We start from the raw sequence: 23,302 nt of genomic DNA on the forward strand, positions 1-23,302 counted from the left end.
TGCTTTCCAGGCCTTCCTGACAGGCCCACGGCAGCATTCCTAACATGGTTTGGATTTGTGTCCCTAACCAAATCTCATGTCAAATTGCAATTCCCAGTGTTGGAGATGGGGCCTGGTGGAAGGTAATTTGATCATGGGGGTGATTTCTGATGATTCAGCACCATCCCTTTAGTGCTATCTTGTGATAGAGTTAACCCAAGATCTGCTTGTTTAAAAGTATGCATCACTTCCTCCTCTCTCTCTTCCTCTTGCTCCCACCATGTAACACAGCTTGCTTCCCCTTTGCCTTTCCACCATGAGTGTAAGGTTACTGAGGCCACCTCAGAAGCAGATGCCTGTACAGCCCACATAACCGTGAGCCAATTAAACCTCTTTTCTTTATATATTATCCATTCTCTGGAATGTCTTTATAGCAGTGTGATAAACAGATGAATACAGTCCCTTCGCTTTGAGGAGGACTTGGAAGCATTTATGAGAGGCACACTGATGAGGGCCTTGCAAGACCATGACTGTGTCCATTTCCCCTTCCCCTGACTCCCAGTCTGCCTTCACAGAGTGTACATAGGAGAACTGGGGTAGGTGTTTGCAAAGCCAGGGCCTTACATGGAACTGTGGCAGGACCCAGGGCCTGCTCCCCAGGCCTCCCAGTCACTGGAGGAAAAGTGAGAGTGTTTTGAGCAGGCATCTTTCTGCTTCAGTGTGAAGGCACTCACTAGGGAAAACAGGGAGGCCTGAGGAGCACAGCACTTTTAGCCTCAGTACCACTTGGAGGCTAGAAGTGGTCTATCAGAGCCAGGACTCAGGCCATGGCTTGCCCCAGTGACACTGATCTTTTCTTTGACATTTCCTTCTCCCTTTATCGTTTCTCCAAGTACCTAAAAAAGAAACCAGAACTTGAGGCCAAGGGGTATCAGAAGGGCAGATCATCTGGGGCCTGTTTTGCAGATTGAAATGGCATTGGTGGGCCACCGAGGGGTAAGCCCTGTGGGAGGAGGGAGTGGCAGGGGCAGGGGTGGGGTAGGGCAGGGCTGTGGCCGGGAGGGAGGAGTAGCAGGAGGAAAAGACTGGGCCAGGAGAGCCCCCATCCCGGGAGGAAGGAGAGGAGGCCGAGCATTTCCTGGTGCATTCCCTGCCCGCCCAACTGACTTATTCGGCCAAGGAAACTCCCAGGCCCCACTGTGACCCCCAAGCCGCCATGGACCCAGGTGAGGAACCCTGTGTGCCCGTGTCCGACCTGCAGCCTCTGTGGGGTCTGGGTAGCCCTCGGAACCAGGCCAGCCAGGGCTGTGGGGCCAGGACTGAACCCCCCAGTGGTGCGGCCTCTGGGATCCCAGCGTCCCCAGCTCCCGCCCCAGGCTCCAGGTCCCCCCACCCCTAAACCGGACTCCAGGTCCCCCCAATTCTAAACCGCACCCCAGAGAGGGTACCTGCTGACCAGAAAATGCACACTCCAGCCCTTGCCAACGGACAGCACCAGACAGTACCCGGCGCAGTGGGAGGTTGAACTGTCCTGAGAATAACTGCCAGTTGGCCAGTTGCTTGGCACGAGAGCTCGAACTATGGTGAGAAAACCGCCAGCTCAGAAAGTGACTGTCATGGGAGCCCAAACTCTTGCACAAACATGGCGCGGCATGGGCAGTCTTGGAGCCAGCTGGACCCACAGCAGAAGCGTGACTTGCCAGAGCTTGTCTGGAGTGTTGTCGGCCTCCAGGAGGAGACAGACCCCCAACTTCCAGCTCGGCCTAAACTTCGCCCCGTCCAACTTAAGGTGCAGGGCATGGCGCAGCATAGCATGGGGTGGGGCTTCGTGGGGTGGGGCGGGGCGGGGCCCGGGGTCGTGGCGCATGGCTGGGGGATGGCGGGGCAGAGCGGGGCTGGGGAATCAAGGGGCGGGGGGTCGCAGGGGGGTCGCGGCCTGGGGCTGGGGGATCGCGGGGTGGTCGCAGCGTGGGGCTGGGGGATCACAGAGCGGAGGGGAGCGAGTTCCCTGGAAAGGATGTGCTGGGGTGGGGCACGCGGCTGAGGCGGAGGAAGCCTAGGGATCCTTTGCAGGCCCTGCCGCCGCCTGCTCGCCTCTGACCAGGCTCTTGGGGTAAGCGTGGGACTGGTTTTTTTTGGGCCGGGGAAACCTCAGGGCTCTGGGAGGCCCAGGCGGCACTCAAAGCCAACCTGCATGACTAGCAACTCCATCTCTATATAACTTTTTCTTTTTAAGTAAAGAGATTGTATTCTCATTGATTCCTGCTCTCTGGTCAGCCAGTACAAATTTCCCTCTCACTCTGCTTTCCTTTTTCCAAAACGCATGTCAGGACACTGATTTAACCTGTAATTCCTGTCTCCTCTGCTTCCACTCCAGCCAGAATGCTGCATCCCTGAACAGCTCCTGGCAGGTAGCAGGGTAAGTCACCTAATCCAATTGCTAATGTGTTTTCTCTTCACTGATTTCTTGTTTGGTTGGTTGATTGGGTTTTGTTTTATTTTTGATATGGAGCCTCTCTCTGTCGTCCAGGCTGGAGTGAAGTGGCATGATGATGGCTCACTGCAACCTCTGCCTCTTGGGTTCAAGCGATTCTCCTGTCTCAGCCTCCCCAAGGTGTGTGCCACCACGCTTGGTTAATGTGTGTGTGTGTGTGTGTGTGTGTGTGTGAGTGTGTGTGTCTGTATGTATATGATTTTTTAGTAGACAAAGGATTTCACCATGTTAGCCAGGATGGTCTCCATCTCCTGACCTCATGATCTGCCCCCATTGGCCTCCCAAAGTGCTGGGATTACAAGCTTGAGCACCATGCCTTGCCTCTTGTAACTAATTTTTAAAGACTTACAGAGTTTAGATATTTAGGTGGAGCGAGAGCTCCTATTTTTCTTTTTGGGAGATGTAAATTAAACAATACATTAGTTTGTTATTCATAATGAAGTTATTAGTAAAAGAATGTTAATGTTCTACCTATTTAATTTCAGTAAAAATCTTCTTGAGTAAAGATTAGGTTTTCAAAACCTGTAATCTTAGTTACCTTAATGATCATAGCCCGTAAAGTGTCTACTTACTTGGTTTATAATAGGAATACAGGGCGGTCAGATTCTTCTAAAACATGCCAAGTTTCCAAAGTAATAAACTGAATTCTTTTTTTTTTTTACAAATAGAATATATGTTATTAAAAAGTGTATCTAGATGGTGTATATATTTTCTAGAAGTGTACAAAAGGACATTGTATGTTTTCCATTATAGAGTATTTTGAGAGTTTTTCTATTTTGTATAGTGGGGTACAAACAGGGAATTCATATTTTTTATTATTTTATTGCATTTTAGGTTTTGGGGTGCATGTGCAGGACATGAAATATAGTTGCATAGGTACGCACGTGGCAGTGTGATTTGCTGCCTTCCGCCCCTTCACCCACATCTGGCATTTTTCCCTATGCCATCCCTCCCCAACACCCCCATCACTGTCCTTCCCTTATTCCCCCAATAGACCCCAGTATGTAGTGCTCTCCTTCTGTGTCCATGTGTTCTCATTGTTCATCACCCGCCTATGAGTGAGAACATGTGGTATTACATTTTCTGTTATTGTGTCAGTTTGCTGAGAATAATGTTCTCCAGGTTCATCCATGTCCCTACAAAGGACATGAACTCATCGTTTCTGATTGCTGCATAATATTCCATGGTGTATATGTGACACATTTTCCCAGTCCAGTCTATCATCGATGGGCATTTATGTTGGGTCCAGGTCTTTGCTATTGTAAATAGTGCTGCAATGAACATTCGTGTGCACGTGTACTTACAGTAGAACGATTTATAGTCCTTTGGATATATACCCAGTAATGGGATTGCTGGGTCAAATGGAATTTCTTTTTCTAGGTCCTTGAGGAATCGCCACACTGTCTTCCACAATGGTTGAACTAATTTACACTCCCACCAGCAGTGTAAAAGTATTCCTATTTCTCAACATCCTCTCCAGCATCTGCTGTCTCCAGATATTTTAATGATCGCCATTCTAACTGGCGTGAGATGGTATCTCAATGTGGTTTTGATTTGCATCTCTCTAATGACCAGTGATGATGAGCATTTTTTCATATGTTTGTTGGCCTCATGTATGTCTTATTTTTTAAAGTGCCTGTTCATATCCTTTGACCATTTTTGAATGGGCTTGTTTGCTTTATTCTTGTAAATCTGTCTGAGTTCTTCATAAATTCTGCATATCAACCCTTTGTCAGATGGGTGAACTGCAAAATTTTTTGCCTATTTTGTTGGTTGCTGATTTACTCTAATTACTGTTTCTTTTGCCGTGCAGAAGCTGTGGAGTTTGATTAGATCCCATTTGTCTATTTTGGCTTTTGTTGCCAATGCTTTTGGTGTTTTGGTCATAAAGTTCTTGCCTACTCCTATGTCCTGAATGGTTTTGCCTAGATTTTCTTTTAGGGTTTTTATGGTGCCGGGTCTTATGTTTAAGTGTTTAATCCATCTGGAGTTAATTTTAGTGTAAGGTGTCAGGAAGGGGTCCAGTTTCTGCTTTCTGCACATGGCTAGCCAGTTTTCCCAACACCATTTATTAAACAGGGAATCCTTTCCCCATTGCTTGTTTTTGTCAGGTTTATCAAAGATTGTATGGTTGTAGATATGTTGTGTTGCCTCCGATGCCTCTCTTCTGTTTCATTGGTCTATTTCTCTGTTTTGGTACCAGTACCATGCTGTTTTGATTACTGTAGCCTTGTAATATAGTTTGAAGTCTGGTAGTGTGATGGCTCCCACTTTGTTCTTTTTGCTTAGAATTGACTTGGCTATGCGGGTTCTCTTTTGGCTCCATATGAAGTTTAAAGTGTTTTTTTCCAGTTCTGTGAAGAAGGTCATTGGTAGCTTGATAGGGATAGTGTTGAATCTGTAAATTACTTTGGGCAGTATGGCCATTTTCACGATATTGATTCTTCCTAACCATGAACATGGAATGTTTCTCCATCTCTTTGTGCCGTCTCTTATTTCATTGAGCAGTGGTTTGTAGTTCTCCTTAAAGAGGACCTTTACGTCCCTTGTAAGATGTTTTCCTAGGTATTTTACTCTATTTGTAGCAATTGTGAATGGCAGTTCATTCTTGATTGGGTCTCTTTAAGTCTGTTATTGGTGTATAGGAATGCTTGTGATTTTTGCACATTGATTTTATATCCTGAGACTTTGCTGAAGTTGCTTATCCGTTTCAGGAGATTTTGGGCTGAGACGATGGGGTCTTCTAGATATACAATGATATCATCTGCAAATAGAGGCAATTTGGCTTCCTCCTTTCCTATTTGAATACCCTTTATTTCTTTTTCTTGCCTGAATACTCTGGCTAGAACTTCCAGTCCTGCATTGAATAAGACTGGTAAGAGAGAGGGCATCCTTGTCTAGTGCCAGATTTCAAAGGGAATGCTTCCAGTTTTTGCCCATTCAGTATGATATTGGCTGTCATTTTGTCATAAATAGCTTTTATTATTTTGAGATACGTTTCATCAATACCGAGTTTATTGAGGGTTTTTTAGCATAAAGGGCTGTTGAATATTGTCAAAGGCCTTCTCTGTGTCAATTGAGATAATAATGTGGTTTTTGTTTTTGGTTCTCTTTATGTGGTGAATTACCTTTATAGACTTGTGTATGTTGAACTAGCCTTGCATCCCCGGGATGAATCCTACTTGATCATGGTGGATAAGCTTTTTGATGTGCTGTTGCAATCGGCTTGCCAGTATTTTATTGAAGATTTTTGCATCTATGTTCATCATGGATATTGGCCTGAAGTTTTTTTTTTCTTGTTGGGTCTCTGCCGGGTTATGGTATCAGGATGATGTGGGTCTCATAAAATGATTTGGGAAGGATTCCCTCTTTCTGGATTATTTGGAATAGTTTCAGAAGTAATGATAACAGTTCCACTTTGTGTGTCTGGTAGAATTCGACTGTGAACCCATTTGAGCCTGGGCTTTTTTGTGAGGTAGGCTCTTAATTGCTGCCTCAACTTCAGACCTTGTTATTGGTCTATTCATAGTTTTGACTTCTTCCTGGTTTAGGCTTGGGAGGACACAAGTGTCCAAGAATTTATCCATTTCTTCCATGTTTACTAGTTTTTGTGCATAGAGTTGTTTGTAATATTCTCTGATGATGGTTTGAATTTCTGTGGACTCTGTGGTGATTTCCCCTTTATCGTTTTTTATTGAATTTATTTGGTTATTCTCTTTCCGTTTTTATTAATCTGGCTAGGTGTCTATTTTGTTGATCTTTTTAAAAAACCAGCTCTTGGATTTATTAATTTTTTGAAGGGTTTTTTGTGTCTCTATCTTTTTTAGTTCTGCTCTGATTTTAGTTATGTCTTGTCCTCTGCTAGGTTTTGAGTTTTTTTTATCTTGTCCCTCTAGCTCTTTCATTTTTTATAATAGGGTGTCAATTTTGGATCTCTCCACTCCTCTCATGTGGGCACTTATTGCTATATATTTTCCTTTATAGACTGCTTTAACTGTGTCCCAGAGATTCTGGTATGTTGTTTCTTTGTTCTCATTGGTTTCAAAAAACTTCTTTATTTCTGCCTTCTTTTCATTGTTTATCCAGTCAACATTCAAGAGCCAGTTGTTCAGTTTCCATGAAGCTGTGCGGTTCTGAGTTAGTTTCTGAATTCTGAGTTCTAACTTGATTGCACTGTGTGGTCTTAGAGAGTGTTTGTTATGATTTCAGTTCTTTTGCATTTTCTGATGAGTGGTTTTCTTCCAATTATGTGGTCAATTTTTGAGTAGGTGTGATGTGGTGCTGAGAAGAATGTATATTCTGTGGATTTGAGGTGGAGAGTTCTGTAAATATCTATCAGGTTTTCTTGTTCCAGGTCTGAGTTCAAGTCCTGGATATCCTTGTTAATTTTCTGTCTGGCTAATCTGTCTAATATTGACAGTGGAGTGGTAAAGTCTCCCTGTATTATTGTGTGGGAGTCTAAGTCTCTTTGTAAGTCATTAAGAACTTGCCTTATGTATCTGGGTGCTCCTGTATTGGTTCCATATATATTTAGGATCATTAGCTCTTCTTGTTGCATCAATCCTTTTACCATTATATAATGTCCTTCTTTGTCTTTTATAATCTTTGTTGCTTTAAAGTCTATTTTATCAAAGATGATAATTGCAACTCCTGCTTTTTTTTTGCTCTCCATTTGCTTGGTAAATCTTCCTCCATTTCTTTATTTTGTGCCTTTGTGTATGCTTGCATGTTAAATGGGTTTCCTGGATACAGCACACCGATGGGTTTTGGCTTTATATTCAACTTTTCAGTCTGTCTTTTGATTGGTGCATTTAGCCCATTTACATTTAGGGTTAATATTGTTATGTGTGAATTTGATCCTGCCATTTTGATGCTACCTGACTGTTCTGCCCGTTAGTTGATGCAGATTCTTCATTTTGTTGATGTCTTTAGCATTTGGTATGTTTTTGGAATGGCTGGTACTTGTTATTCCTTTCTATGTGTAGTGCCTCTTTCAGGAGCTCTTGTAAAGCAGGCCTGGTGGTGACCAAAATCTCTGAGTCCTTGCTCTTCACAAAGCATTTTATTTTTCCTTATGAAGCTCAGTTTGGCTGGGTATGAAATTCTGGGTTGAAAGTTCTTTCCTTTAAGGATGTTGAATATCAGCTCCCACTCTCTTCTGGCTTGTAGGATTTTTGCTGAGAGATCTGCTGTGAGTCTGATGGGCTTCCCTTTGTGGGTGACCCGACCTTTCTCTCTGGATGCCCTTAGCATTTCCTCCTTTATTTCAACAGTGGTGAATCTGACGATTATGTGCCTTGGGGTTGCTCTTCTTGCGGAATATCTTTGTGGTGTTCTCTGTATTTCCTGGAGTTGAATATTGTCCTGCCTTGCTAGGTTGGGGAAATTTTCTTATATAATATCCAGAGGAGTATTTTGCAGCTTGGATTCATTCTCTTTGTCACATTTAGGTACACCTATCAAACATAGATTAGGTCTCTTTACATAGCCCCACATTTCTTGGAGACTTTGTTCATTCCTTTTTGTGCTTTTTTTCTCTAATCTTGCCTTCTCATTTTTTTTCATTGAATTGATCTTCGACCTCTAATATCCTTTCTTCTGCTTGGTCAATTCGGCTGTTGAAACTTGTGCATGCTTTGTGAATTTCTCCGGTTGTGTTTTTCGGCTTCATCAATTCACTCATATTCCTCTCTAAGTTGTCCATTCTTGTTATCATTTCATCAAATCTTTTTTCGATGTTCTTAGTTTCTTTGCATTGAGTTATAACATCTTTTCTTAGCTCACAGAAGTTTCTCATTACCCACCTTCTGAAGTCTGATTCCGTCATTTCATCACACTCATTATCCATTCAGCTTTGTTCCCATACTGGTGAGGAGTTGTGATCCCTTGTAGGAAGTGTGGTGTTCTGGTTTTGGGTGTTTTCCTTTTTTTTGTGCTGGTTCCTTCCCATTTTTATGGATTTATTCACCTGTCGTCTGTGTAGTTGCTTATTTTCAGATTGGGTCTCCAAAGGAGTGGACGTCCAGATTGTTGATGATGAAGTATTTTCTGTTTCTTAGCTTCCCTTCTGACAGTCTGGCCCCTCTGCTTTAGGACTGCTGAGGTCCACTACAGGCCTTGCTTGCCTGGGAGTCACCTGCAGCAGCTGCAGAATAGTAAGGGTTGCTACCAGTTTCTTCTTCTGCTATCTTTGTCCCAGAATGATGCCTGCCAAATGTCAGTCTGATCAGTTATTTGTGAGGTGACTCTTTGGATATAGGGGGATCAGGGAGCTGCTTGAAAGGACACAGTCTGTTCTTTATAGAAGCTCAAGTGCTGAGCTTTGAGCTCCATTGTTCATTCAGAGCTCCTAGGCAGGTACTTTTAAGTCTGCTGCAGCAGAACTCATAAACCTTCTTTTTTCTTCCGGTGCTCTGTCCCAGGGAGTTAGGGCTTTAATTATGAGTATCCATTGCATTTCTGCCTTTTTTTCAGGACTGTTTTGGCCAGCAAGGAGGCAGCTTAGTCAGTGCCTGCAGAGGCTTTGCTGAAGTTTTGCAGAGGCTTTGTGGGTTCCGCCCTGCTGCTTGCTCTGTCCTGCTGTCATGTCTATTTCCCTGCAGTCCTGATTGTATGGGTGTGGTTAGAACTGCCTCGGCAATGTTGGCCCACCTTTGTAATGGCGGACTCTCTTTGTTATGGCAGGTTACTGCGGCAGTGGAGGGTTGCCTCGGCAATGGCAGCCTGCATCAGCAATGGCAGACTACCTCTGTAGGGGTGGAGTGCCTCAGTAATGGCAGATGCCCCTCCCCCACAGAGCTGGGCTGTCCCAGTTTTAGCTGTGCTTGCCATGAAACTCTCAACCCCCAGCATTTCCAATTGCTGTATTTTTTGTTTGTTTTTGTGGGTGTGGGACCTGCCGAGCCTGATTACCTGGCTTCCTGCCTCAGAGCCCTTTTTTTTAAGTTGAACAGTTGACTTGGTGTTCCAGTTGCCTGCTGAAAGGGTGCTGGGATCTGTGTGATTTCCTGTGCAGCGACCCACTGTGCTGGCTGAAACAATGTCGCTGCCTGGGAATCTCCTGGCCTGTCTTTATATTTCAGTCATGTTTAATCAGATGAATGGGCTAATCTGCCTTCCCAGATCTCCAATTACCAGTTTAACAGGGCAACCAGACCAGTGTATTTTGTATGGAGAGCTGCTGCACTGCGGTGCCGGCTGAAACAGCTGCGCCAGCCAAAGCAGCCACACTGGTTACCCATGGGGCTCCTCCACCTGGGAATCTCCTGGTTTGTGGCAATAAAGATCTGTCTGGAAATGTGGCATCCACTCACCCTCTGAGCTTTCACTGGTAGCTGCAATTCTGAGCTGCTCCTACAGCACCATCTTCTAAACTGAATTCTTAACTGTAACTTATAAAAATATACAATGTGTGAAATAGTTTATATAATACAGAAACATAAATGCTGAATCCCAAGTTATTTTTCTATTTATATTTCTAAATGACAGTAGCCAGATGTTCATCATTTTAGAGCTGGGAGAGACATTAAAGGTTACTCTTTATCTTCATAAAATGAAACACTACATTACCTATACCTAAATCATAGGCAGAGTTGTGTTTTATTCAGCCATTTACTGGAATAGAATCAGTTGTGCTTTTCAGTAGTGAAATTTTTTTTCTTTTAAATACAGATTGCTGGCTTTGATAATTAAAAAGGCAAAATTTTTATTGCATAGGCTATGCTCTAATATTATGACACTTTAAACCATCAGGAAAATGAATAGTTCATATTTACATTTTTAAAACTTGTGGCCATTTAGAATTTTAGGCCCTATAAATTAAAAAATGAGTAAGTTATAGCCTCTGTCTTTAAGAAAGAGACAAAAGTTAATCACAGTATAATATATGATAATAATTTTTATAATTCAGACATTTGTTAATTTGGATGACAAAAAAATTATACTAATCTCTAACTGAAAAGTAGCATCTCCTTCCATTATGAATGAAGGCAGAAAACCATAGGAGAAAGAGAACACTCACCTTTGAGAATGAGTTAATTAAAATGTTAAATGTTCTAGAATATCAGTTTAATAAATATTTAAATATTTTTAAACATTAAATTTTTATTTGATTGTATTTCATTTTGAGTCTTGTTAGTCTTTTTTTTTAGTTTTGAGATTTTTTTCAAAGATAGATGTAATAAAGCTGATTAAGTTCTTCTGTCACATTTTAGAAAAGACAGATGATTTTGAGTCAGGAAAATACTTGATGGAAGGTGATGAAATGGACATTGGTCCAGACATGGACACACCGGTAAGACACAGTAGTTTTGCTATTAAAAATTTAAATACACACCAGGTGATAGAGATGATTTTAATGTGTCTTTCTACCCTAGGTCAACTAAGCTAAAACAGGAACACTCTTAACTAATCTAGAGTCATTTATATGGAAGTCTGGTTAGGATTTTGCACCAAATCACTAGTATTAAGAAGTTACAAGGGGGTGGGCATGGTGGCTCACACCTGTAATCTCAGCACTTTAAGAGGCTGAGGAGGAAAGATTGCTTGAGCTTAGGAATTTGAGACCAGCCTGGGTAACATAGTAAGACCTTATGTCTATTTTTTAAAAATAGATTTTAGAGAAAGAGGTTGTTTGGGCACACTGGCTCACACCTGCAATCCCAGCATTTTAGGAGACCAAGGCAGGTAGATCACTTGAGGCCAGAAGTTTGAGAGAAGTCTGGGCAATATAGTGAAACCCCATCTAGTAAAAACACAAAAAATTACCTGGGCATGGTAGCACATGCCTGCAGTCACATCTACTCGGGAGGCTCAGACACTTGAATATTTTGAAGGTTGAGGGTGCAGTGAGCTGAGATCATGCCATTGCACTTTGTATCCCGGGTGTCACCTGGGTGACAAAGTGAGAGACTGTCTCCAAAAAAGAAAAAATGATAAGTTAAAAGGATTGAGTATAAATATCTCTTAAGGACCTGTGATCTTGGGACTTTTTGCCACCAAAAATAATTCCATTCCTTATTGTTTCAATATTATATAAAAAAGAAAAAGTAATAATTATATTTCCACTCCTATGGTAGGCACTTCCAAGAGATTTAGAAAAGAAATACATTTGTTTTTATTTTCTGTTTCATGTTGCTTCAAAATTTTTGCTTTTCTTTTAAATCTTCTTAGTCTTTTAATATAAATAGCTTTAAGTGTTATACTTTGTATGGCTAAAGTGTATTTCATTTTAAAATCAGAAGTGGTCTGGAGAAAGTGACGAGGAAAATAATCAACAGCCATTAAGCAGAGAGGACTCTGGAATTCAGGTAGACAGGACACCGTTAGAAGAACAAGATCAAAATAGGAAACTGGGGCCTTGTATCAGTTGGAAAGGTACTGTGTGTTTTGAGGTGCTGGCATTTTCTAATAGACAAATTCGCCAGAAGAAACGGCAAGCTTGAGATCAGTTTGATGTGATCATGGTATTGGCTAAGCGGTATCATCTTTATAAAACCAATTTTTAAAACTATTAATAATCTTTTCTACATGATGCTTAAGTAGTCGTACTATAGAAGTAATGTTGAATTAATGCATGCAAAGTGTAATTTTTTTCTTATAGTTCTCAGAACTTTCTTAGGCCTAAATGTTTTTATTTTTGTTGTTGTTGTTGGAGAAGGATCGATTTTGCTAGGATTGTGCCACTACACTCCAGCAACAGAGGGAGACCTTGTCTAAAAAAAATTAAAATAAAAAACTATAAGGGAGGATATGCATAGATTATATGCAAACACTATGCCTTTTTTTAATCAGAGACTCAAGCACTTACAGATTTTGGTGTCTGCAGCATTCTTTTAATCAATCCCTGGTGGATATTGAAAAATAGCTGTATTTATTCCAGACTTTCTAATCTGTGCTCTTGGTGTCAGTGTGACCTCGAAACAGACAGACTGTTATTTATGTGGCTTTATAATACTATGTCTTAATACATAGATGGCAGGTTTCCTCTCAGTTGCATGGGAGGCTGAAGCAGGAGAATCACTTTGCTCTGTTTTTCTTTTTCCTTTTCTTTTTTATTTGGAGACAGGGTCTCACTCTGTTGCCCAGGCTAGAGTGCAGTGGCACAATCTTAGCTGTCTGCAACCTTTGCCTCCTGGGCTCAAGCAGTCCTCCCACCTCAGCCTCCTAAGTAGCTGGAACCACAGGTGAGTGACACCACACCAAGCTATTTTTTTGTAGAGACAGGGTTTCACCATGTTCCCCAGGCTAGTCTCAAACTCCTAGACTCAAGCAATTCACCAACCTCTGCCACCCAAAGTGCTGGGATTACAGGTATGAGCTCCTGTGCCCAAACCAGTTTGCTCTTTTTTTTTCTCCCCTTTCAACTTCCCCAAGTAGCTGGGATTACAGACATACACCACCACACTCAACTAATGTTTGTATTATTAGTAGAGACAGGGTTTCAACATGTTGGCCAGGCTGGTCTCGAATTTCTGACCTCAACTGATCTACCTCCTCTGCCTCCCAAAGTGTGGGGATTACAGGTGCCAACCACTGCACCCAGCCCACTTTGTTCTTTTTCAAAATGGGCTTAGCTATTTGTGAAACTTTATTCTTCCATAGACCTTTTAGAAGCAAGATGATAACTTTAAAAACAGAAAATGTTTCACCTGGCTCCTGCCTGTAATCCCACCACTGAGGCAAGTGGATCACATGAGGTCAGGAATTTGAGACCAGCCTGACCAACATAGTGAAACCCCGTGTCTAATAAATATACAAAATTAGCTGCACACAGTTTCACATACCTGTAATCCAAGCTACTTGGGAGGCCGAGGCAGGAGAATCGCTCAAACCATGCAAGGCAGAGAATGCAGTGAGCCAAGATGATGCCGTTATTCTCATGCTGGGCTACAAGAGCAAAAGTGCATCTCAAAAACAAAATCCAGCTGGAATTTTTATTGGGACTGCAGAGAATTTATAAATCTAATTTGGGGAGGTTTGATTTCCTTAACACGTTTATATCTACATTTATTGTAACTCTATCTTTTACTAGATTTTGGAAATTTTGTTTTTGAAGATTTTGAGTGTTTTGTTAATTTCTACATCTGTTACAGTTTTTATTTTGTGAATGATACTTCTTTTGTTTATTCCTGATGAAGAGGAAATAATGCTGATTTTCTTATGTGCAGCCTTTTTGTTTAATTTTTATATGAATCATAATACTTTGTTGTTTTCATTTGGTTTCTTATATAGATGATTAGTGTCATCTGCAAATATTGGTTTTTATGTGCAAATATGGTTTTTTATTTATTTATTTTATTTATTTTTAAATTGCATTTTAGGTTTTGGGGTACATGTGCTGAACATGCAAGACAGTTGCATAGGTACACACATGGCAGAGTGTTTTGCTTCCTTTCTCCCCTTCACCCACATTTGTCAATTTTCCCCAGGCTATCCCTCCCCAGCTCCCCCCCGCTGGCCCTCCCCTTTTCCCCCCAATAGACCCCAGTGTTCAGTACTACCCTCCCTGTGTCCTTGTGTTCTCATTTTTCATCACCCTCCTATGAGTGAGAATATGCAGTATTTCATTTTCTGTTCTTGTGTCAGTTTGCTGAGAATGATGTTCTCCAGATTCATCCATGTCCCTACAAATGACATGAACTCATCATTTCTGATTGCTGCATAATATTCCATGGTGTATATGTGCCACATTTTCCCAATCCAGTCTATCATCAGTGGGCATTTGGGTTGGTTCCAGGTCTTTGCTATTGTAAACAGTGCTGCAATGAACATTCGTGTGCATGTGTCCTTACAGTAGAACGATTTATAGTCCTTTGGATATATACCCAGTAATGCGATTGCTGGGTCAAATGGAATTTCTATTTCTACGCCCTTGAGGAATTGCCACACTGTCTTCCACAATGGTTGAAATAATTTGCACTCTCACCAACAGTGTAACAGTGTTCCTTTTTCTCCACATCCTCTCCAGCATCTGTTGTCTCCAGATTTTTTAATGATTGCCATTCTAACTGGTGTGAGATGGTATCTCAATGTGGTTTTGATTTGCATCTCTCTAATGACCAGTGATGATGAGCATTTTTTCATATGTTTGTTGGCCTCATGTATGTCTTCTTTTGTGAGGTGTCTGTTCATATCCTTTGCCCATTTTTGAATGGGCTTGTTTTTTACCTGTAAATCTGTTTGAGTTCTTTGTAAATTCTGGATATCAGCCCTTTGTCAGATGGGTAAACTATAGAAATTTTTCCCATTCTGTTGGTTGCCGATTCACTCTAGTGACTGTTTCTTTTGCCGTGCAGAAGCTGTGGAGTTTGATTAGGTCCCATTTGTCTATTTTGGCTTTTGTTGACAATGCTTTTGGTGTTTTGTTTATGAAGTTCTTGCTTACTCCTATGTCCTGAATGGTTTTGCCTAGATTTTCCTCTAGGGTTTTGATGGTGCCAGGTCTTATTTAAACATAATCTTTAATCCATCTGGAGTTAATTTTAGTGTAAGGTGTCAGGAAGGGGTCCAGTTTTTGCTTTCTGCACATGGCTAGCCAGTTTTCCCAACACCATTTATTAAACAGGGAATCCTTTCCCCATTGCTTGTTTTTGTCAGGTTTTTCAAAGATTGTATGGTTGTAGATATGCTGTGTTGCCTCCGATGCCTCTGTTTTGTTCCATTGGTCTATTTCTCTGTTTTGGTACCAGTACCATGCTGTTTTGATTACTGTAGCCTTGTGGTATAGTTTGAAATCCGGTAGTGTGATACCCCCCGCTGTGTTCTTTTTGCTTAGAATTGACTTGGCTATGCGGGCTGTCTTTTGGTTCCATATGAAGTTCATGGTGTTTTTTTTCAGTTCTGTGAAGAAAGTCAATGGTAGCTTGATGAGGATAGCATTGATTCTGTAAATTACTTTGGGCAGTATAGCCATTTTCACGATATTAATTCTTCCTAACCATGAACATGGAATGTTTCTCCATCTGTTTGTGTCCTCTCTGATTTCATTGAGCAGTGTTTTGTAGTTTTCCTCGAAGAGGTCCGTTACATTCCTTGTGAGTTGTATTTTTAGGTATTTTATTTTTCTGTAGAAATTGTGAATGGCAGCTCGTTCTTGATTTGGCTTTCTTTAAGTCTGTTATTGGTGTAGAGGAATGCTTGTGATTTTTTCACACTGATTTTATATCCTGAGACTTTGCTGAAGTTACTTATCAGTTTCAGGAGTTTTTGGGCTGAGGTGATGGGGTCTTCTAGGTATACTATCATGTCGTCTGCAAATAGAGACAATTTGGCTTCCACCTTTCCTATTTGAATACCCTTCATTTCTTCTTCTTGCCTGATTGCTCTGGCTAGAATTCCCAGTACTATATTGAATAGGAGTGGTGACAGAGAACATCCTTGTCTAGTGCCAGATTTCAAAGGGAATGCTTCCAGTTTTTGCCCATTCAGTATGATATTGGCTGTTGGTTTGTCATAAATAGCTTTTATTACTTTGAGATATGTTCCATGGATACCGAGTTTATTGAGGGTTTTTAGCATAAAGGGCTGTTGAATTTTGTGGAATGCCTTCTCTGCATCAATTGAGATGATCATGTGGTTTTTGTTTTTGGTTCTGTTTATGTGGTGAATTACGTTTATAGACTTGCGTATGTTGAACCAGCCTTGCATCCCCGGGATGAATCCTACTTGATCATGATGGATAAGTTTTTTGATTTGCTGTTGCAATCGGCTTGCCAATATTTTATTGAAGATTTTTGCATGTATGTTCATCATGGATATTGGCCTGAAATTTTCTTTTCTTGTTGGGTCTCTGCCGGGTTTTGGTATCAGGATGATGTTGGTCTCATAAAATGATTTGGGTAGGATTCCCTCTTTTTGGATTATTTGGAGTAGTTTCAGATGGAACGGTACCAGCTCCTCTTTGTGTGTCTGGTAGAATTCGGCTGTGAACCCATCTGGACCTGGGCTTTTTTTGTGTGGTGGGCTCTTAATTGCTGCCTCGACTTCGACCTTGTTATTGCTGGTGGCAGTAGTGTGGAGCCTGCCGCAGAGCCCGCGGCTGCAGGGCAGAGCCTGCAGCAATGGGGCCCACACCACATCAGCAGGATGGAGCCTCGGCAGGAAAACTGTGACTAGACTGCCTCCTAGCTGGGCAGGATAGTGCCACGGACACTCATAAAAAAAAAACCCCAACCGCCCAAGACAGAGCATCTGAGGGGGAAAAAAGGCATCCTAAGACCCCATCGCCTCAGCCCAAAAACTCCTGAAACTGTTTGCAGCAGAATTAAACGCACCTGCCTAACAGCCCTGAATGAACAACGGAGCTCACAGCTCAGCACTTGAGCTTTTATAAAGTACAGACTGTCTCCTCAAGCAGCTTTCTGACCCATGTATATCCAGAGTCATCTCAAAAAGGACTGATCAGACTGACATTAGGTGGGCACCATTCTGGGACAAAGATAGCAGAAGAAGAAACTGGTAGCATCCCTCACAGTTCTGCAGCTGCTACAGGCATACCCCAGACAAGCAGGGCCTGGAGTGGACCTCAGCAGTCATACAGCAGAGGGGCTAGACTGGTAGAAGGAAAACCAAGTAACAGAAAGACCTCATCAACAATCTGCACATCCACTCAGAGACCCAATCGAAAAGTCAGCAAGTACTCAGATGACAGGTGGATAAATCCACAAAGATGTTAAGAAACCAGCGCACAAGGGAAGAAAACACCCAAAACCAGAACACCTCACCTCCTAGAAAGGACCAAAACTCCTCACCAGCAAGGGAACAAAGCTGGACGGAGAATGACTGTGATGAAATGACGGAATCAGACTTCAGAAGGTGGGTAATGAGAAACTTCTGTGAGCTAAAAGAACATGTGCTAAATCAATGCAAAGAAACTAAGAACCTTGAAAAAAGATTTGAAAAAAGATTCAAGGAAATGATAACAAGAATGGATAACTTAGAGAGGAATATGAATGAATTGAAGGAGCTGAAAAACACAATACGAGAACTTCACGAAGCATGCAGAAGTTTCAACAGCCAAATTGAGCAAGCAGAAGAAAGAATATCAGAAGTCGAAGATCAACTCGAAATAAAATGAGAAACCAAGATTAGAGAAAAAAGTGCAAAAGGGAATGAACAAAGTCTCCAAGAAATGTGGGACTATGTGAAGAGACCTAACCTATATTTGATAGGTGTACCAGAAGGGGACGAACAGAATGAATCCAATCTGGAAAATACTCTTCAGGATATTATCCAGGAAAATTTCCCCCACCTAGCAAGGCAGGCCAACTTTCAAATTCAGGAAATACAGAGAACACCACAGTGTGTTCTCTATGTCACCACAAAGATATTCCACAAGAAGAGCAACCCCAAGGCACATAATCGCCAGATTCAACAGGGTTGAAATAAAGGAGAAAATACTAAGGACAGCCAGAGAAAAAGGTCGGGTCATCTACAAAGGGAAGGCCATCAGACTCATATCAGATCTCTCGGCAGAAACTCTACAAGCCAGAAGAGAGGGGGACCAATATTCAACATCCTTAAAGAAAAGAACTTTCAACCCAGTATCTCATATCCAGCCAAACTGAGCTTCCTAAGTGAAGGAAAAATAAAATCCTTTGGGAACAAGCAAGTACTCAGAGATTTTGTCACCGCCAGGCCTTCCTTACAAGAGCTCCTGAAAGAGGCACTACACATAGAAAGGAACAACCAGTACCAGCCATTCCAAAATCACACTAAATGCTAAAGAGCATCAACATAATGAAGAATCTACATCAACTAACAAGCAAAACAGCCAGCTAGCATCAAAATGGCAGTATCAAATTCACACATAACAATATTAACCCTAAATATAAATGGACTAAATGCACCAATCAAAAGACACAGACTGGCAAACTGGATAAAAATACAAAACCCATCAGTGTGCTGTATCTAGGAAACCCATCTCACATGCAAGGATATACAAAGGCTCAAAATAAAGGGATGGAGGAAGATTTAGCAAGAAAATGGAGAGCAAAAAAAAAGCAGGAGTTGCAATTCTCATCTCTGATAAAATAGACTTTAAAGCAACAAAGATCAAAAGAGACAAAGAAGGTCATTACATAATGGTAAAAGGATTGCTACAACAAGAAGAGCTAACGATCCTAAACATATATGGACCCAATACAGGAGCACCCAGATACATAAGGCAAGTTCTCAATGACTTACAAAGAGACTTAGACTCCCACACAATAATAGTGGGAGACTTTAACACACTACTGTCAATATTAGACAGATTCACCAGACAGAAAATCAACAAGGATATCCAGGGATTGGACTCAGACCTGGAGCAAGCAAACCTGATAGACATTTACAGAACTCTCCACCCCAAATCCACAGAATATACATTCTTCTCAGCACCACATCACACTTACTCTAAAACTGACCACATAATTGGAAGTAAAGCACTCCTCAATAAATGCAAAACAACTGAAATCATAACAAATAGCCTCTCAGACCATAGTGCAATCAAGTTAGAACTCAGAATTCAGAAACCAACTCAGAACCGCACAGCTTCATGGAAACTGAACAACTGGCTCTTGAATGTTGACTGTATAAACAATGAAATGAAGACAGAAATAAAGAAGTTCTTTGAAATCAATGAGAACGAAGACACAACATGCCAGAATCTCTGGGACACATTTAAAACAGTCTCTAGAGGAAAATATATAGCAATAAATGCCAATATGAGGAGAATGGAGAGATCCAAAATTGACACCCTATCGTTAAAATTGAAAGAGCTAGAGGAGCAAGATCAAAAAAACTCAAAACCTAGCAGAAGACAAGAAATAACTAAGATCAGAGCAGAACTGAAGAAGATAGAGACACGAAAAACCCTTCAAAAAATCAATAAATCCAAGAGCTGGGTTTTTGAAAAGATCAACAAAATAGACCACTAGCCAGATTGATAAAAAAGAAAAGAGAGAATAACCAAATAGATTCAATAAAAAATGATAAAGGGGAAATCACCACAGATTCCACAGAAATTCAAACCATCATCAGAGAATATTACAAACAACTCTATGCACATAAACAAGTAAACCTGGAAGAAATGGATAAATTCCTGGACTCCTGTGTCCTCCCAAGCCTAAACCCGGAGGAAGCAAATATGGTTTTAATATCATCTGCAAATATTGTTTTATGTCCTCCTTCTAGTTCTTATGCCGGTCTTCTCTGTGATGTTGTGATCTAATCTCTTTTCTGGCCCAGCAGCCTAGTTCTCTACTCCATAGTGGAAGCAACAGCTCATAGGAGTGGGCTTTCTGGACGACTAAGTCTCATCTTAATGGGGGTTTTGCCTGAAACTCCTCCATTAAGTGTGGTGGTTGTTTGGTATCAGTTCAGGGTATGTAACCTTTATCAAATTAAGACAGTATTCTTCTATTCCTTTTTTTCTACAAGTCCTTAATCATAAATAAATGTTGAATTTTTATTAAATGCTATTATTTATCTGTGACGTAATCTCTTAACTTTTCTCTTTATCCTAATAATACACTGATAGACTTTCTGATAATGAATTATCCTTGAATTCTTCACCTAAACTTATTTGATCATGTTATTTCCTAGTACATTATTAGATTGGGTTCAATTTTGGATTAACTTTTTATTTAAAGACAGAGTTCTAATCTGTCACCCAGGCTGGAGTGCAGTAGCATGATTACAGCTCACTCCAGCCTCAACCTCCTGGGCTCAAGCTATCCTCCACCTCAGTCTCCTAAGAAGCTGGGACTTCAGGTGCATGCCACCACACCCAGCTAATTACTTTTTTTTTTTGTAGAGATGAGGTTTCCCTATGTTAGAGACCAGCCCAGGCTGGGATTACAGGTGTGAGTCACTGAGCCCAGCAGGTTAGCTCTTTTGTAATGTAAGATTTTTCATCTTTTTTCTTTGATGAGTTGCATTTATCATGTCTTTATCTGGTTTAAGCATCACTGTTATATTAGCCTCATAAAATGTTAGGTGGCTTTCTCTTTTTCTGCTTTTTCAAACGACTCATATAAGATAGACATTATCTAATCCTTCAAAATTTAGCACCAGTGCTGAGGCTTAGGGAGTGGTTGGGAAGGTCTTTGGTTATTATTTTAATTTTCTTAATGGTTATTAGACATATACCGTTTACATCTTTTTAGATGTGGGACAATTTTTTTTAACTTTCTAGTCAATTACCTCGATAAAATTTAGTATGTTTCTTTCTAAATGTGTTGCTGGTCTTGAACTCCTAGACTCAAGTGGTCATCTCACCCTGGTTTCCCAAATGGCTGGGATACACGTAAGCCATAGAACCCAGCCGATATATGTGGTTTAAAATAAATGATCATATGTAAGTAAATATTGGGTAGCTGTTATTTTTAAAAAGCCATTTTCAACCATGAATTTGAATGGATCTGTAAATCCAGATATTGTGACCCAGTATTTATTGTTGTTATTGTTATTGTGAACTATTATAATTCAAACTTACTACATTTCTTTCAAGCAGATGAGCCAGATGACCGAAGCTGGCTGGAACATCACGTGGTTCATCAGTACTGGACAGCCAGGCCCTCCCAGTTTCCTCATAGCTTACATTTGCACTCCAGTTTAGCTGCTATCTGGTAAGAAGCTAAAGTTTTCATTTAATGTGATGATAGAAAAAACTTTGATATTTAAACATTTGACTTTGACTTGTGACTTCAGTCCCTCTCAGAAATTTAATTTGTTTTGCTTTTGACAATTTCTTTTTTGAACAGGGTCTTTTTCTAGTTGCCCAGGCTGTAATGCAGTGATGATATCTCAACTCACTGCAGTCTTCACCTCACCCAACTAATTTTTTATTTTCTATTTATTGATTTTTGGCAGAAGGGAGAGAAAGTCTCACTCTGTCACCCTGGCTGGAGTGCAGCATAATCGTGGCTGACTGCAGCCTCTGCCTCCCTGGTTCCAGCAGTTCTCATGCTTCAGCCTTCCAGGTAGCTGGGATTATAGGCACCCATCACCACACCCAGCTAATTATTATATTTTTAGTAGAGATAGGGTTTCACCATGTTGGCCAGGCTGATCTAGAACTCCTGTGCACAAGTGATCCATCTGCCTTGGCCTCCCTAAATGCTGGAATTACAAGCTTGAGCCAGCATACCTGACCAGTGTTGAAAATTCTAGTCGAATAGTTTTTGATTATTTAATTGTTGAAAATTATAAAATTATAGTATTATTTAATTATAAACTGTATTTCAATTATTTTGTTAATTTCAAGGTAAATGAATTGGTACATATTAGGGCATTATTTGATTTCTGTTTTGGTATACTTACTATAAAAATAGACATATTGTTTTCCAGAAAACAGCATCACATAGTTGTAAACATTTGCCTAAATCAGCAATAAACATAATAATTGCAGTTGTTCTGAAAGTGTTTCTCAGGATTTTGAGTGATGTGAAAATATAGGGGGCATTTAACCCATTTATTATGTGTACTTGCTAATTCATAGCCAGTTATGGTTAGCACCAAATTGCAAATATTCTTTGAGAGTAGTTATTTACTTACTTAGAAACTTTTGTGTTGATGTTTATCTTTGCTGTCTCATAGGGATCAACACTTGTACAGTAGTGATCCATTGTATGTTCCAGATGACAGGGTTTTGGTTACCGAGACTCAGGTTATTCTGGAAACCCTGTGGTAAGATATATTTACTTAATTAATAGTTTTATTATGATGCTTGATTACTGAGAAGCAAAATTTTATTAAATAAAACTATTAAAGGATTTTCACATGCAAACTAGAAATAGATCATTAGGTGTAACGTTCAGACCAGATTTGACTGTGGAGATTGAGAAATTTTGACATATTCATTTTTATTTTAAATAGTTCAGCATATGATTTACTTAGATTAGTTTATCACTTCTTTAACACCTGAGTTCAAAGCAAGGTTTACTACTATTTTTAATAGGCAGAGAGTATCAGTGAGGGCCTGTACCTGTACCTGGAAGCCAGAAATCTAATTCAGCATGTGGTGCTGTTACTCCTAAAATTCCAAGTCCCAGTGCTCTCACTACAAAGTATGATATTGACATGCTGGCATTCTTAGAAATAGGAAGATCTCTTTGGGTCATCCAGTATATGGGGGAGATGCTTTGGCAATATGTCTTGGAATTCTCTCTAAGACAATGCTGAAATATCTTGAGTCATAAGGTAATCAGATGAAAAGATTGATGTCTTCCATTTTCTTATCTGAACTTGTTACCCCTTAATTCTGAATATTTAATAAAAATTTCCTGAAGTGGGGCATGGTGGCTCACACCTATAATCCCAGTACTATGGGAGGCCAAGGTGGGTAGATCACTTGAGATCAGGGGTTCAAGACCAGCCTAGGCAACATTGTGAAACCCCCATCTCTACAAAAATACAAAAATTAGCCAGGCATGGTGTCATTTACCTGTAGCCCCAGCCATTCAGGAGGCTGAGGCTGGAGAATCACTTGAACCCAGTAGGTTGAGGCTGCAGTGAGCTGTGATCACTACTGCACTCCAGCCTGGGTGACAAACTGAAACCCTGTAAAAAAATTTTTTTGGGGGGGCATACTGTCATGAATATTTTTCCAGACTTAAAGTATACTCATCTTTTTTATCTAATTTCAGGTTACTTTCAGGAGTGAAAAAGCTCTTTATATTTCAGCTGATAGATGGGAAAGTAACTGTGAGAAACAATATTATAGTAACTCATTTAACACATGTAAGTTATTTGTATTTATTGTTATTTAAGGAATAATATAATTTATGTAAACTGTGGCAATATAATTTTAGAACATTTTGCAATATTAAAATTAACTATAATTGAACT

The 23,302-nt window shown here is 40.6% G+C and overlaps 1 pseudogene across 1 annotated transcript in view; it reads left to right on the forward strand.

The window, feature by feature from the left end:
* The first annotated feature begins 1,564 nt into the window (after nucleotides 1-1,564).
* LOC118144128 (gamma-tubulin complex component 5-like) overlaps nucleotides 1,565-23,302 on the forward strand; it is a 56,020-nt pseudogene continuing 34,282 nt past the window's right edge. The window contains exons 1-7 of the transcript XR_013522295.1: nucleotides 1,565-1,768; nucleotides 2,357-2,398; nucleotides 2,492-2,593; nucleotides 11,713-11,848; nucleotides 20,967-21,081; nucleotides 22,052-22,141; nucleotides 23,101-23,194. The product of XR_013522295.1 is annotated as a gamma-tubulin complex component 5-like (transcript). The remainder of the gene's footprint in view (nucleotides 1,769-2,356; nucleotides 2,399-2,491; nucleotides 2,594-11,712; nucleotides 11,849-20,966; nucleotides 21,082-22,051; nucleotides 22,142-23,100; nucleotides 23,195-23,302) is intronic.

Source organism: Callithrix jacchus, chromosome 9, assembly GCF_049354715.1.
Source record: "Callithrix jacchus isolate 240 chromosome 9, calJac240_pri, whole genome shotgun sequence".
Taxonomy (NCBI): Eukaryota; Metazoa; Chordata; class Mammalia; order Primates; family Cebidae; genus Callithrix; species Callithrix jacchus.